Genomic DNA, 13,419 nt, shown 5'->3' on the forward strand with positions numbered 1-13,419 from the left:
CCCCTCCAACGGCAGCTTCTCTGCTTTCAGGGCAGCTTCTTCCACTCTGGATAATAAACTGGGGAGGAGCTGGCTTCTCACCCCGCTGTGCAGGAATGCAGCAAAGACATCACTCACCTGAAGGAGATTAATGAGAGGCCCCTTGCCAGGCCTCCAGCAGGCGCCTCGCGCTGGCTGCCGTCCGATCCCCGCCGTGGCGGCTGGAGCGGACGCGTGCGCAGCTGCCGGCACCTTCCTGCCCTTGAGCAGCTCTGCAGGGGCTCTCTGCAGCGGGGACGGGTCGTGCCGGCGGCTGGGCTGGCTGCCCGCGTGCTGTGTCCGCGGCTGTGCATAAAACCAGGCTGCCCAAAGGTGGTTCTTGGTGTTCGGTCCACCTGCAAAACAAGTGTGCTCTTTTCTATTTTGTGTCTATATAGAGCTGCAAAACACGCTGGACACATACTATGTCACGGAAAGGTTCTTCAGCTTAGTCTGCCTTAATTTATTACAGTATTACCAGGGGAAGAACATAGAACTTGGGAATAGCTGCCAAGAAAGAAATGCCCTAATAAGGAAAACAAAACCAGAAAACCCTTCATCTCATAAAGTCTATCCAAAGCTTATTTATAGTGAATAGAGAAACAAATACTCCAACCTGTGTAGGCAAGGCTCTTCTCTTTCCTTTGCATTATTTAACAGTCTAGCTAAAAAAAAAAGTCATCAGAATAACCTGTTAATGAAATCGTTATTGTTATAATTTAGGTTAGAGGTAGTGCTTAGTACAGATGCTACATGGCACAATCCACAGGATGAGAATTAAGATGCTTTTAAAATATCCACAGTAGATTTGAGTAGGGGGATGAATGTACACTTCATCTGACCAATTAGAATTTTATAAAAGAAAATCTATCTTATCTGAGTACTTCGATATTTGTTAGTCTGTGCTAAGGCAAAGAAATGTTATAAATTCATTTTTTGACTTTGTTAAAGTCTTTTGAGATGAAGTATATTGATTTTCGTTTAGGCAGATATTCTAACATTCCACCCAGGATTTGTATTTTACATAGTTCCAGTTTGCATTTGCTTGCAAGCTTTTTTTTTTTTTTTTTTTTTTTTTTTAACCCCTGCCTAGGTTTAGATGTACATGATAGCATTAACTCTATAGCAGAAGGACTTTGCATGCCTAATAGGGTGTATCTCTGTTAATTACTATCGCTTGAGTAAATCTATCAGAATGCATGGTTCACCTGTGGTTAAAGGTTTGCAGAGGTACATATACATAGAAAAACACAGACAGCCCACTGCTATGCCATGTCATTTGCTCTTAACAACTTTTTGTCTGGGACATCTTGCCTAGAATGTCCTAGGCGAGGACAGACTGGTCATTACCTTAAAATCAACTCTTCTAAATATATCTATATATACTTACAAACTTAGCATTGCATCAAAGGACCTAAGTTCACACTACTGCTTTCCTACATAGACAGGTTTTACATTTAAAATACTAATCTTTCTGTTAGAGTACTTAAGGGGCTGCATTCTTAGCAGTCCAAGCAGGGCAGTGCTTCACATGCATTTTCTCCCAGACAGTGCTCACATGCCCCCTGTATTTTGAAGTGACTCCTAACAGAAATTTGCAGTACAGAAACTTTCTTCTTTTGTTTCATGCTTGATATTATCTTGGGATACAAACAAGTGGCCTGAAGCTAATTTAAAGGAAGCATAAGCATATGTTGTTGTTCGTTTACAAATATATCTTCTTTTCTTTGTAATGATTCACATTGTGTTTCATAATTTTAGTAGATAAACAACCTCTGCTCATGCCAATTCCTTAACTCCATCCCACAGCAATGCTCTTATCATCAGGCTGGCCAAATTCTTTTTTTCTCTGTTCTTCTCAGAGATTTCCTTCTTCCTTTCACCTCAGTTTCACATTAAGATGGAGGACAGCATCAGGGAGGTAGAATGGGTATTTCCTTTAGTAAAAATTCCACGCAAAATTTTTTATTTATTCCTAATGATCCTCCAGCTGAATGTAAAAGAAGGTATCATAAGAAAGCAAAGCCTGGGGAAAAGAGCAAAGAATACTCTGATTTCTGTTGCAAAACACCAACATCTCTGGAAACATTTTAAATGGGATGTTAGCTTCTTGTAAGTTAGTTCACCATATGCATCAGTTGGTACTTGCTTTAAACGTGACCTACTATGCTGCCATCTCTTATAGATACCAGCCCAGCAGCACATAAGATCAGGGAATACTGGTGCTCTTCTCTGTCGGAAGCAAGCAAAACCTAACCCAACTCATGTCACCTTAGAGGGCAGACTGGATCAGTAAAAGAGAGCTCTGCACCCTCACCCCATGAATCTTGAATTACTGTCAGAATAGTGCGGATGAAAGATGTAGAGAACAACCTGCAACACCTAGTTCCCAAAGTAACCTATTCTCCATGAAGGTAAGAAATCTGAACGTCTAATGTTACTTTTTCAGATCAGCAAGACTTTGCTTCCCATTTTCCAGGCCAACACTAACAACTAGGCAGAACCCAGTTGGTTTGGATATAAACAGGGCGGAGCGCTCACAGCTCTTTAAAGTGAAATTCTTTCAAGTTTTGTCTTGCAGACTTCAAATAGAAACAGAGTCTCCTTTAGTGTGTAGTGAACAGTATTTATCAAAGGTACCTTAAGAGAGAGGCAGGGTAGATGCTTGCTACCTTGTTTAGAAGCAAATTGCTCAGGAGCAAGACTGAGGCCTTTAGTGCCCAGTCGCAGGAGGTACGGGGGCAGGCTTCTGTTCTTGCCTGTGTTTTGCTGGGGTTGGATTGAATCTGAAATTGGATTTTAGCCGATTCTTTGTAAGGCTACTAGTAGTTTTTTTTTGAATAAATTTCCCACTTCTTGTCCTGGCAAACATAGGCTCCTTGATTTAGCAGGTTTAAATCATTTATGTGCTTTAAGCTTACTTCCTGAAAGCAGGGGTGGAAAACTCTATGAGAAGAGGCAAAGTTGAAGCTAGTAGGGAGTAGGGTGATTTAAGATGGCCTTGCATTTCGTGGTGGCAGATTGCATTTATGAGTGTGTCTGCATTAAGCTTCCAGTTCTCCTAGTGTAGATGAAGTGTAACAAAGTTGTTCAAAACGTGACTGGAAATGAGGCTTTAGTGAAGAGGATGGGGCTAACTAACATCCAGTTAAATGGTGTAGTAGGGTGTGTAGTAGAAAAAAAAAATTGCTCTTGGTCAATAAACAACCATGCTAGATCGTTACCTCCTGCTTTAGAAGTCATGCAAGTAAATGAATTCATTTCTTGCAGTTATGTCTGCACCCTACGTAGTGTGTGTGTATATGTCAGACTACAGCACCTGGTCTTAGCAATAATCTGCTTTCCTGCTAGCACCAGCTTCTGAGGCAACTACATTTCACTGGAAAATCTGCTTTCTTTTTCTTCTTAAATAGAAGGATCATATGCACTTGCCACATGTATTTGTCCTATTTGTGCTCCATCTCATTTTCTATCTCAGATATGCAGGGCAACTGCTGGCAATCTACAGGTGGTAGATGCTGGAGTATGTCCGGCTGGTACAGATATATCTCTGTGCATAACAAAGAGATAGATGTTTGGCTTGATTATGTGTGATCCTGTCGGGTTGGGAGTATAAAATCATGAAAAATGTCTTTGGCATGTTGATTTGAATGTTAACCCACATCAAGCTGGAAAGAATTTTGGTGAGGTACAAGATTCTGTTGCGTGTTTTTCACCCACGAGCCATATGGGAGCAGGGGGCAAGGCCCAATGTGCTTCTGCAGCGTTGATGGAGGCAAAAAGAGGCTTTGTTAAAGGGAATGAACGTAGCATGATCGCACGGAACAGTCTTTTGGAAAAGCTGGTTCTCTCCATTGCCTGGAGATGGCAGTTTTCTTAATATCACCTGTCTTAATGTGCTGAAGTTAATTTCTACCTTCATGACAAAAAGGCTAATGCAATCCATGTATAAAAGCTATAAAATGCTAAGCAGGCATGAAAAGACAGCACACACTCTGCATTTGGCACTGGTATAATTGCAGTTGGAGTATTATCTGGCATTCACAGTCCTAGAAGGAGGCCAAAAATTACAGGGTTCACAAGAGCTTTTTTTTTTATGATTTGAAGTATAGAAGCCATTTCTCAAGGTCAAGAAGCCTGGTCTGTTTAGAGTATCAAAGCAATGGCTGAAGAACAATGTGATCAGTCTATAAATACGCATGCATCATTTTGAGCAGTCTGATAGAGGATTAATCAGTCAATCCAGGAGACAAAATGTAACAAGAATTAATCTTGTAGGAGAAGAGGAACCAACTTTGAGAAAGTCAGAAATACAGGCTTAATCATTGATGTAACTTAATTGCTTTTGGAAGAACTTATCTTGGGTGATAATTATGTTATTAAAAAATCTGTTAATCCACTTGAAATGTTTTCAAAAATATACGCTGTAGTTCAGTAGCTGTGTTGTAAATGAGCAGGAAACGGCGCAAGGACAACTCAGGGCCCAGATAAGTGAGCCACCATTCCAAAAGATTATAATGGTGCCTCCAGCCTAAGTAATTATGGAGCTGCATTGCCCCAGGTTCCCTTCAATGGGGCTGCACAAGGTGGCTGTGTGTTACATGAAGTAGGGCAAAAGGGCCTTGTTTATGGTAAAGCTACGTCCTTGTAAGGCTACGCTCAATTCATTAGCCAGCACCAAAGAGCTGCCTGAATGAGGGAGGAGAGGAAGTATATTTCTGAACTGACAGGTCTCTACTTTTAAACCCTTAGTTCAGAAATTTATCTATAATTAGCAAAAAGACATCCATATGGTGACTTTTCTAGTCCCAGATGGGTAGCTGTCACTTTGCACATGATCTTTGCTTCTCTTTTGAAGTAGAAATGAGTAATCTTGGAAATATTAATCTGACTTCAACTATATTTATCCTTCTATCAACAGCGATGACACACTTTGCCTGCTTCCTTGGCATAAGAAGCATGTGCTGTGGTGCAGAGGATTCCAGTTGCTGTAATTTTCAGTGGAAAGAATAATTATCACAGGGAACCGTGAGCTATTACAGGATATTTAACTACCAGAGCCAATTTTTATTTTTGCCCTCACCCAGGAGTGGTGACGCAGAGAGGCACCGAGCTCCAGCCGCGCGCCTGGGTGACACGGCGGCAGCGCCGCCTCGGAGGCGCCTCACGGGCGCACCCGCTCCCGGCCGTTAGGGCGGCTGTCCCGCGAGGCGCCCGGGCCGCCCGCCGCGCCACAGAGCGGGCCCTCGGCGCGGCAGCAGCTCTGCGGTAACCCCTGTGTTTAGACTTGCCTGTTTTCCCCCTTCCTTCTTCTTCTTTTTATTTTTTTTAATGGACCTGTGTGAAGGAAGTTATTTTATAGTGTGTGTTATGCTAGCACATGCCTTCCTGATTCTCTTCTATGAAAAATTGCTCAGCTCCCATGTGTTTCTTCATCTGTATGCAGAGGTTACCAGTCTCTGAAAATGGTGCAGAAACCTAACATTCCTCTTGGTAAACAGTCTCCTTAAAATGCAGTCTTATGGAGGGGAGAGGGAAAGAAATGTTGCAGTTCAGCTGGTTTTTACCACAGGCAGTGTCAGAAGCGGGAGGCCAGATCCTGTCAAATGAAGTAAATGGAATTACACTGAATTTACTCCTGTATAAGTGAGAGCTTGTTTCAGGCCCCAAGCTACAGGAAAATGACTGCTGTTTCTTTTGCTAGCATTGCCCATATGAAAGCTGACATAAATATGACCTAGAGTGAACTTGCTTAGCAGGTGAAAGTGTGTATGTGTGTGTTTGGCTTTTTTGAGAGGGCTTAATGCAAGTCTCAGGCTCTCTAAGGAACATAAGTTCTTAAGATCCATTAAGATCAATACAAATTAAATGCTTAAGTGAGTCAAGTCAATGCCTCTGAGAACACTTCATCTTTTCTTTCTTTTTTTTCCTCCTTATTTACTCAGAGATCATACTACTTTTGACCTGTATCATTGTATTAAAATTTGGCTCTGCATGCATTGCGGGTTTAAACACCTGTGAAGCACAGGTGAAGAGCATGGACCTCAGAGGTTTATTTTCATGTTAGGTTTTTTTTTGGGTGTGGAGGGCAAGAGATTATTTTCCTTGTATAGGAAACTTGCACTTTAGTGTTGTTGGCATAATCCTAGGAAAAGCAGTTGTCGTAATGTTTGAAAACAGCTAAGGAGGTGGGAGAGCTGAGGATGCAGTTGAGAAGGAGGAGGATCATTGCCCCATGGTGAGGAGAGACTCGTATGGCACTTGGGGCTGTGAAGAATAGTCACATATGCAGTTAAGTTTTGACCTCTATTGACTTTCATACTGTATCTTGTCCTTTCCCATCTATAGCAGATGGCAGAGGAAAAGGAATTCTGTCCTTCTAACAACCTTTTATCTCCTAAAATTTTCTCTGAGATTTCTTAATATTCTCTTAATAACATTTTTGTACATGAAGATGTATACACGGTTAAAGGAGTGATCTAATCCACGCGTGCTTCTTTTCGAAGACAGTAAGAAGCCAGTAGGAAGACAATTCTGCTAATGATCTGCTTGTTCCTAAACAAGATTAAAAATAAAAGGAATGGGCCTATTAATATTTGTGCAGATATGATAGTTTAGGTTTAAAAATCTAATTCCTCTTGTGTTTCCCTTTTGATCTTGTTTGTTTAATTGCATACTTTTTGCTAGGATCGGTGACAATTTAGAAGTGAATACTTGCAGGACATTGATATTTCTCTTCCATTAATGGGAATATGCAGGGATATTTGCTATATATTATTTTCTTATTGTGTGTATTTTATTCTTCTTATTATTTTTTATGGTACATAGATGATAAAAGTCTTTAGCAAGTATAAATGTAATTCTGTTGCTGTTGGATTGAAATGGTAGGGAGCTATAGGAAACATTTCCCTGTGATATTGCACACGCTGCTTCACAGGGCTTCAAGCAAATGAGAAAGCATGTGATTGAGAATAGCTTCAGAGGTATAGCTAAGGAAAGGTGCAATTAATGTCAGTTCGTAACTAATTATACAAAGACTGATGTTCAATTATTTTATTATGTCTAATTTGTTTCCATCTCATTTGTCATCCATCTGCATTCTGAAGCTATGTTGTTGAATTTATTTTTGGTCCAGAGTCCATCTGCATACTTTTCTGCAGTTCAGCGTCACTTAAATACAGTGAAGATGACTCTGTAAAGATGTTTTTAATAGTATTAAAGTGACATTTTATTCTGGGTTCTTACCTAGACTTATGTGTCCTTTAGATGGTCTCCGAGAGGCTTATTTGGCAAAGGATGGGAAACTGGTTATATGTCGTGCTGATTTTTTGGGGGGAAGGATGCAAATTATAATGCTCAAATACGTTCTGGTGATCCTCTGCTGTGCTGAAGTGTGTGTGTGTGTGTTCCCATAGATGGCTGTGGGACACTCTTATAACTTGTACATAAATTACATACATATATATATATACATATAAACCTGTGCTTGGTAGTTCTTTTGTGATGTTACATCCGCTCTTCACACACAGATGAGGAGAGCAGTGGCCCAAAATCATCAGTGCAGACTCAAGCAACACAGGTGCTGTGTTGTTTGCAGATGTGTCCTGCTGTGAGGGGTGTTGTCTGATGAGGTGCATCCAGCAGAGGCTAAGGAAGTCCTGCTCTCTAGGCCTTCATTTTGTGAGTTCTTCTGTCCCAGATGTTTTGTAACTCACTCTCAGTATCCACTTCTCAATTACTTGGAAACTCTCTGCTTTCCTAAGGGATGCATCTTATTTCAGCACTTCAAAATTAGGTATTGAATTTATGGCTCTATCAAAACGATGAGTTATTTGCCCTACACACACACACACACACACACATACACACACACACACACACACACACAAAAAAAAAAAAAAAGAAAAAAGTCCTGGGATTGTAAGTAGTTATAATTGACATGGCTGCTTTATTAGCCATGTTATAGCCTGAGTTATTGCCTTCAGCTGTTCTTTATCTGCGGTTTGCAAATAGTTCCTTGCAGCGCTGTTTGCTGCTGTTTTTTTTTTTTTTTTTTTGTTTGTTTGTTTGTTTTAATCTTATCTCCTCTTCACTATGTCACTAAAAGTTGCTTGTGTCACTCACTTCTATTGTCACTCACTTCTGCCTGTTCTTTTTCTGTTGACCAGATGGTTGTAATTTTATTATTCCTGTGTTACTGGAAAGCAGTTTACCACTTACTCTTTTTCTGCTTCCTGCCTCTGAAAGCTGTGATTGCAAAACCACACCAAATGAAGCTACTGGGTTTTTATTTATCTCCCTCTGCTACTATTTGCATTTTACTGAAAGTCATTTCTGGTACTTTTTTTGGTAAACATAATTAGCTCTTGTGAATAGGATGCTATTTATTTCTATATTGGTTTTTTGTTGAAGCACTTTCCTCCTCCCTTTCCTTCCCTTCAGACAAAATCAAAAATAGGACTGTTTTAGAAGGTATTTTTCCTTTCTTTTGAATATAAAAAGACTGGCATCTACTATCCAATAATGTTTTATTGGAAGCCAGATAAAAACTAACTGGTTGCTAGTTACTATGAAGTGTTAGAATGCCATTGAAATCCTGTAAACTTGTATTTAATCTCCACTAACTGCAAATCTTACGTAATCATTTATCCAAAACATTAAAATCTATATGCCATATTCTGCTGTGGATCTACACTGAATGGAGTTTCTGAATGTCCTGCTCAGTTAATCAGTTCCTTCTATACTAAGAATGATTTGCATGGTGCTCTCTCAGCAAGGTCTAGTGGAGCAGCATTGACAGATGCGGGCGTATTCAGTGATTGCATTAGATATTAATCTGACATTGATTTTTCCATATTTTTTTACGTTCCTTTTTGGTGAAAACCTCAAAGACATGAAGTGAGATTGGTAAATATAAGATTTAATTCACTGTCATTTTTGTCCTTCAATAACTTCTTAAGTCTCTTGTCATGCTTTTCTCGTCTAATGGAATGTGAATCCAGTATGGAATGTGGAAGCATTCTGCAAGTAGAAAGCAGAATTCATTCACATTTGTTGTTTTTTTCCTATTTTTTCTGTAAATTACATTATCAAAATACAACATGCACTCATTCTAAATAAAATGTTCAATTTATTTACTTTCAAAAGTGCTAGGACTTGGTGTACTCTCTACTGCTGGAATGTCCTTCCAAAACGGAGCCCCTAAGAGAAGGTGACACCAAGAGAAGGGCAGGACAAGGAATTTTCAGGTAAAAGACCTTGGACTTCTATTGAATGGGGACAAGATTCAGATTCTTGTTGGTTTGTTTGTTTTTTAACCCAGTCTCTAGAAGAATTTGCTCATTTAGCTTCCTTTTTTTTTTTTCCTGGTTGTTGCTGAAGTTTGAAATCAGCTTGTGAATTTGTGTGATGTCTTATGTGCCGATCTAAGGATATCCTATGATGATTCAGTTAATGTTTGTCAGCAGGGGACAGCAGTTTTTTTTTTTTCACTGAATATTGAATATTTCTGTGCAGGAAAAGGTCAATTTTTTTTTAAAGAGCAATCATGTCTAAGCTGACTGGTTGATGTTTTCATTTAGAGTTGGAGTTCAGAGTCCATTAAAAGCTAGAGGAAATTCCACACTGTTGTGTTAGGAGACTATAAGTATTAAATATTTCTTACTTGTGTAATAACGTTCAAATATGCTAAATTTCATACAACAAACTTGCCCCTGAAATCATTCACAGACAGAGATGTCACAGGGTTAGCTGAGTAAGTGTCACAAGGTGAGACATTCCTCACTGAGTGCAGGTAGGACTTCTACTGTTGTTTGCGTTTAATGTCAAATTTCACAACTGATACTGTGAAACTTGAATGCAGCAACAAAATGTCAATTAAGTGCTGCAGCCTGCCTGACCTTTTTGCAAAAATCAGCTCCTACCCTAGTAGTATTGAATTAGCTTTTAACAAAATTCCTTTTTATTTGAGACTTTTTAGTGTGTGCTGGTCCCTCTACTATGGCTTATTTTAAAGTATTTCGGATTGTGGTTGGTATAGTGATAGCTGGATTAGCTCCGTAAAGGTTTGTGGTTGTATATTTGTACAGAAATGCATCTCCCCTAATAACTCTGCATAGCTTTGTCATTCAGTAGTTAAGAATATTGCAATAAGCTCTTTCTGAAAATATATAAAAGGCAACAGACTCTGAGATTATGAGTTGTTTGCTTGTATTTTGAAGTCTGAAGCTTCAGTGAAATTCTGTTCTTTGTCACTTCAAGCAAAGCAATGCCCGTAGCTGTCTAGGTCTGGATTGTGCTTGTTTCAGACGTCCTGCATGGATGGTATCACTTTGACTCTTTATTTTACCTCTCGGTAGTGTGGATGGAACAAATCTGCAATGATAATTAACTTCTACAGCAAAGCAGGAGACTTTTCCAGCCTGGCAGTCTTCATTCTTTCTGTCGCAAAGTCTATGGAAAGGACATAGTTGTCCAGTGATCAGACTTCAAAGCAATTCTCATTCTCACCCTGTCCTCCAGAGTGTCTGCAAATGCTTTTAGATTAGTGACACTACAGCCTTATGCATCATGAATTGAAATAACAGGTTGTTAATACGCATATCAAAGAGAAATGGACATAGAGCAGACTGGGGCAATAGCTTCTTTGATATGACCTCCTGAAGCTTAATATTGATAGCTGTCCTGAATGCTTCATACACTTTGCTCTTCAGCTAAAGCTATGGTAGCTCTGGAGGTCTCTGTTGATCCCTGGTGTGTCAACCTAGGGACCAGTGTCACATGGATGAGTACATGGCACTATTGTTTCATGTCTAAGTAGCATAAAAATCCACCTGAATAGCTCTTCAGATTTGTCTTTGGCAGTGACTTTGCAATATGCAGCACTATAGATAGAAAGTACACGTGCAGTTCTTGCTTGTACTTCATGTCTTCAACATGATTGTCAGATGGTGCATGACAACTGACAAACCACTTAAAGGTAACATCTGTGACTCAATGAGTCTAAATCATTATGCCCAGCCTCCAGCACGTGTCTGTTTGCCTCGAGATAAACCTTTTTGAAATGGCATCTCAAAATGTCAGTAGGAAAAAAAAAAGTCACAACCGATGTCTTTTGTTATTTCTGTTGCCTTCATCTTCCGTTTAGTTTCAGAAAATTTTAATAATAACTAGTACTGTCTACAAAGACCCTCACAAAGCTTTATTTTTATAACATTCTCCCACACCTCTTCCCAAATTATTTATTTAGCAATAACTGCAGTTATGCAAAGTAAATCTGCTGCAGAGTTGGGCCATATAATTGGGTCATAGTAGCCAGGAGCTGTGCTGTCATTTGGTCTGTTATTCACTTGTGTTTCTGCAGATAAATTTTACCTTTCCCTGTGAAGAATGTCCAAGGATTATCACCCATCCCCTCTCCTGTGACCCACCTTGCAATCCAGGGGAGAATGTTCCTTCTGAGCACAGAAGGACACTTGACCACTGCAGGTCCAATGACAGCAAACAGCAGAAGAATAAATACATGGATTGTACGTGATCTGGGCAAAAGCACTTTGGGGAACACAGATGAAACCTGTATGTTCATATCCATGTGTATTCATATCCATAGCGAAACCTTTCTAAATAGGGTAGCCGGTAATAACTTTGGGTTTGTACTCAGTAGCTTTGTCTTCTCCTAACTATGGGTTATTCTTTTTCTAGCTCTTTCATTGTTTCTCTTTTTTTTTTTTTTTTTCCCGCTCTGTTTTCTTTTGCTCTGTTTTTCTTGCCTCATCTCTCCCACCTTAAAGCTTTTCTTCCTGTCTGCTGTAGTTAAGTTCAGATAATGCCCCAAGTGCTTCCACTGACCCCCTGTTTTCCTCTTCACTCTCTGCACACCCACCTATCTCTGTAGAAGATTCCCTGCTCATCAGAACTTGGCATGCCGATACCTCGTGAAGACAATGCCAATACGTCTACGTCCCCGCTCTGGCCAGAGCTTTCGGTATTGCTTCCTTCATTTGGGGCAGTGCTAATTCTCACAGATGGCAAATCTCAGCCGCTGAATTCCTGGAAGCTAATTGCCCTACTCTATTCAACAAGTTGTTATGGAGAGCAGAAAAATAGAAGCCCCTCTGGTATCTGTTATGAGCAGGTTTCACTATGTTTGTTTGGCAGAAGCACTCATGTTCCACAGAAATAAGAGCATTAGCACTGCCTATAGAGCTCAAACCTATTTTACTGCAATACACTGCGGGGAAGGAAAGAGAGGAAGATGATGAAGTTTCAGATGAACTATGGCACATGTCATAGGAGTCAGTTCTCCAGTTTGTGCAGACTGAAAACCTCACTGCTGAGGGGGTTGGAGCCAAAACCCTCCAAACAGAGCACCAAGCAGTCTAGCACTAGCCTGGTGTTCCTGGTATGGTTTTTTTTTCTGGAGTGAGTAATGCCTAGTGAGGCACTCTCTTCTCACTTTAACTCTATTTTCACACGTGAATCGCTGGTTTGTCTATTACTGTTATTATGTGACTTCAGCAGCAGCTACAGTTAATTTATCAGGCTGTTCAAGTGGTAGAGAAACACCACAGAGCACTGGTGTCCATTTGATTTAGGGAAGAAAAACTTGAAGTGGAGCTGAAATTGGTGAGCTAGCTTTGTTTTCTACAGTAACAATAGGAAATAGTTTGTTGCAATATTTTAAGTGCCGTAGTGTAGGGGAATACTAAGTTATTTGGGGGGAAAATAGTGAGTCTGATCATCGCTATAGGATGGGATGATGTAGCTGTCAAAGAAACTATACACTGTATATTGATAGCACTCTTAAATGTAGCTGCCATGTGAAAAATAGTTTTGAAACTCTGGATTATCTCTTTCTTATTCGTATAAAATGTACAACAGCTGGTCACTGGCATATCTATCTACTGAGCAGCAAAATCATTAGTTTCTCTCTGACTACTAAATGGACTGCTTAAACAGTGCTTTACACATTACCAGATGAGAAATGGCACAGCAGAAAGGGGATGAAAATCAATTCTCTTGTACATAAAGCTCTTTGTGTCTAAAACTGAGTAACATATGATTGTATTTCATTTAGCTCTAGTTGCTATACATAAAGGAATCCAAGAGTGTCCTGTATTTTCACTGGAAATCTACCTTATGGAATGTGAATCAGATTTTTCTCCCCAAATTAAATGGATCTGTATTAAATCAATTTTCTTGGAAATAAAAATGTCAAATGTTGGCATCCCTAATTAAAAGGGGTGTCAGTTTCTGAAATTAATAAATGCCCCACGTCTCTGCTGAGTAGTCTTACAGCTGTAATGCTGTTCGCTTGACACCTCATAAATAATACTTTTCACATGGAGACCTCTATGTGGAAGATACTTTAGATTATCTGGATGAATTAATACATAAGAATTT

Source organism: Tinamus guttatus, unplaced genomic scaffold, assembly GCF_059628265.1.
Source record: "Tinamus guttatus ecotype Peru unplaced genomic scaffold, ASM5962826v1 Tinamus_guttatus_pri_ptg000172l, whole genome shotgun sequence".
NCBI lineage: Eukaryota > Metazoa > Chordata > Aves > Tinamiformes > Tinamidae > Tinamus > Tinamus guttatus.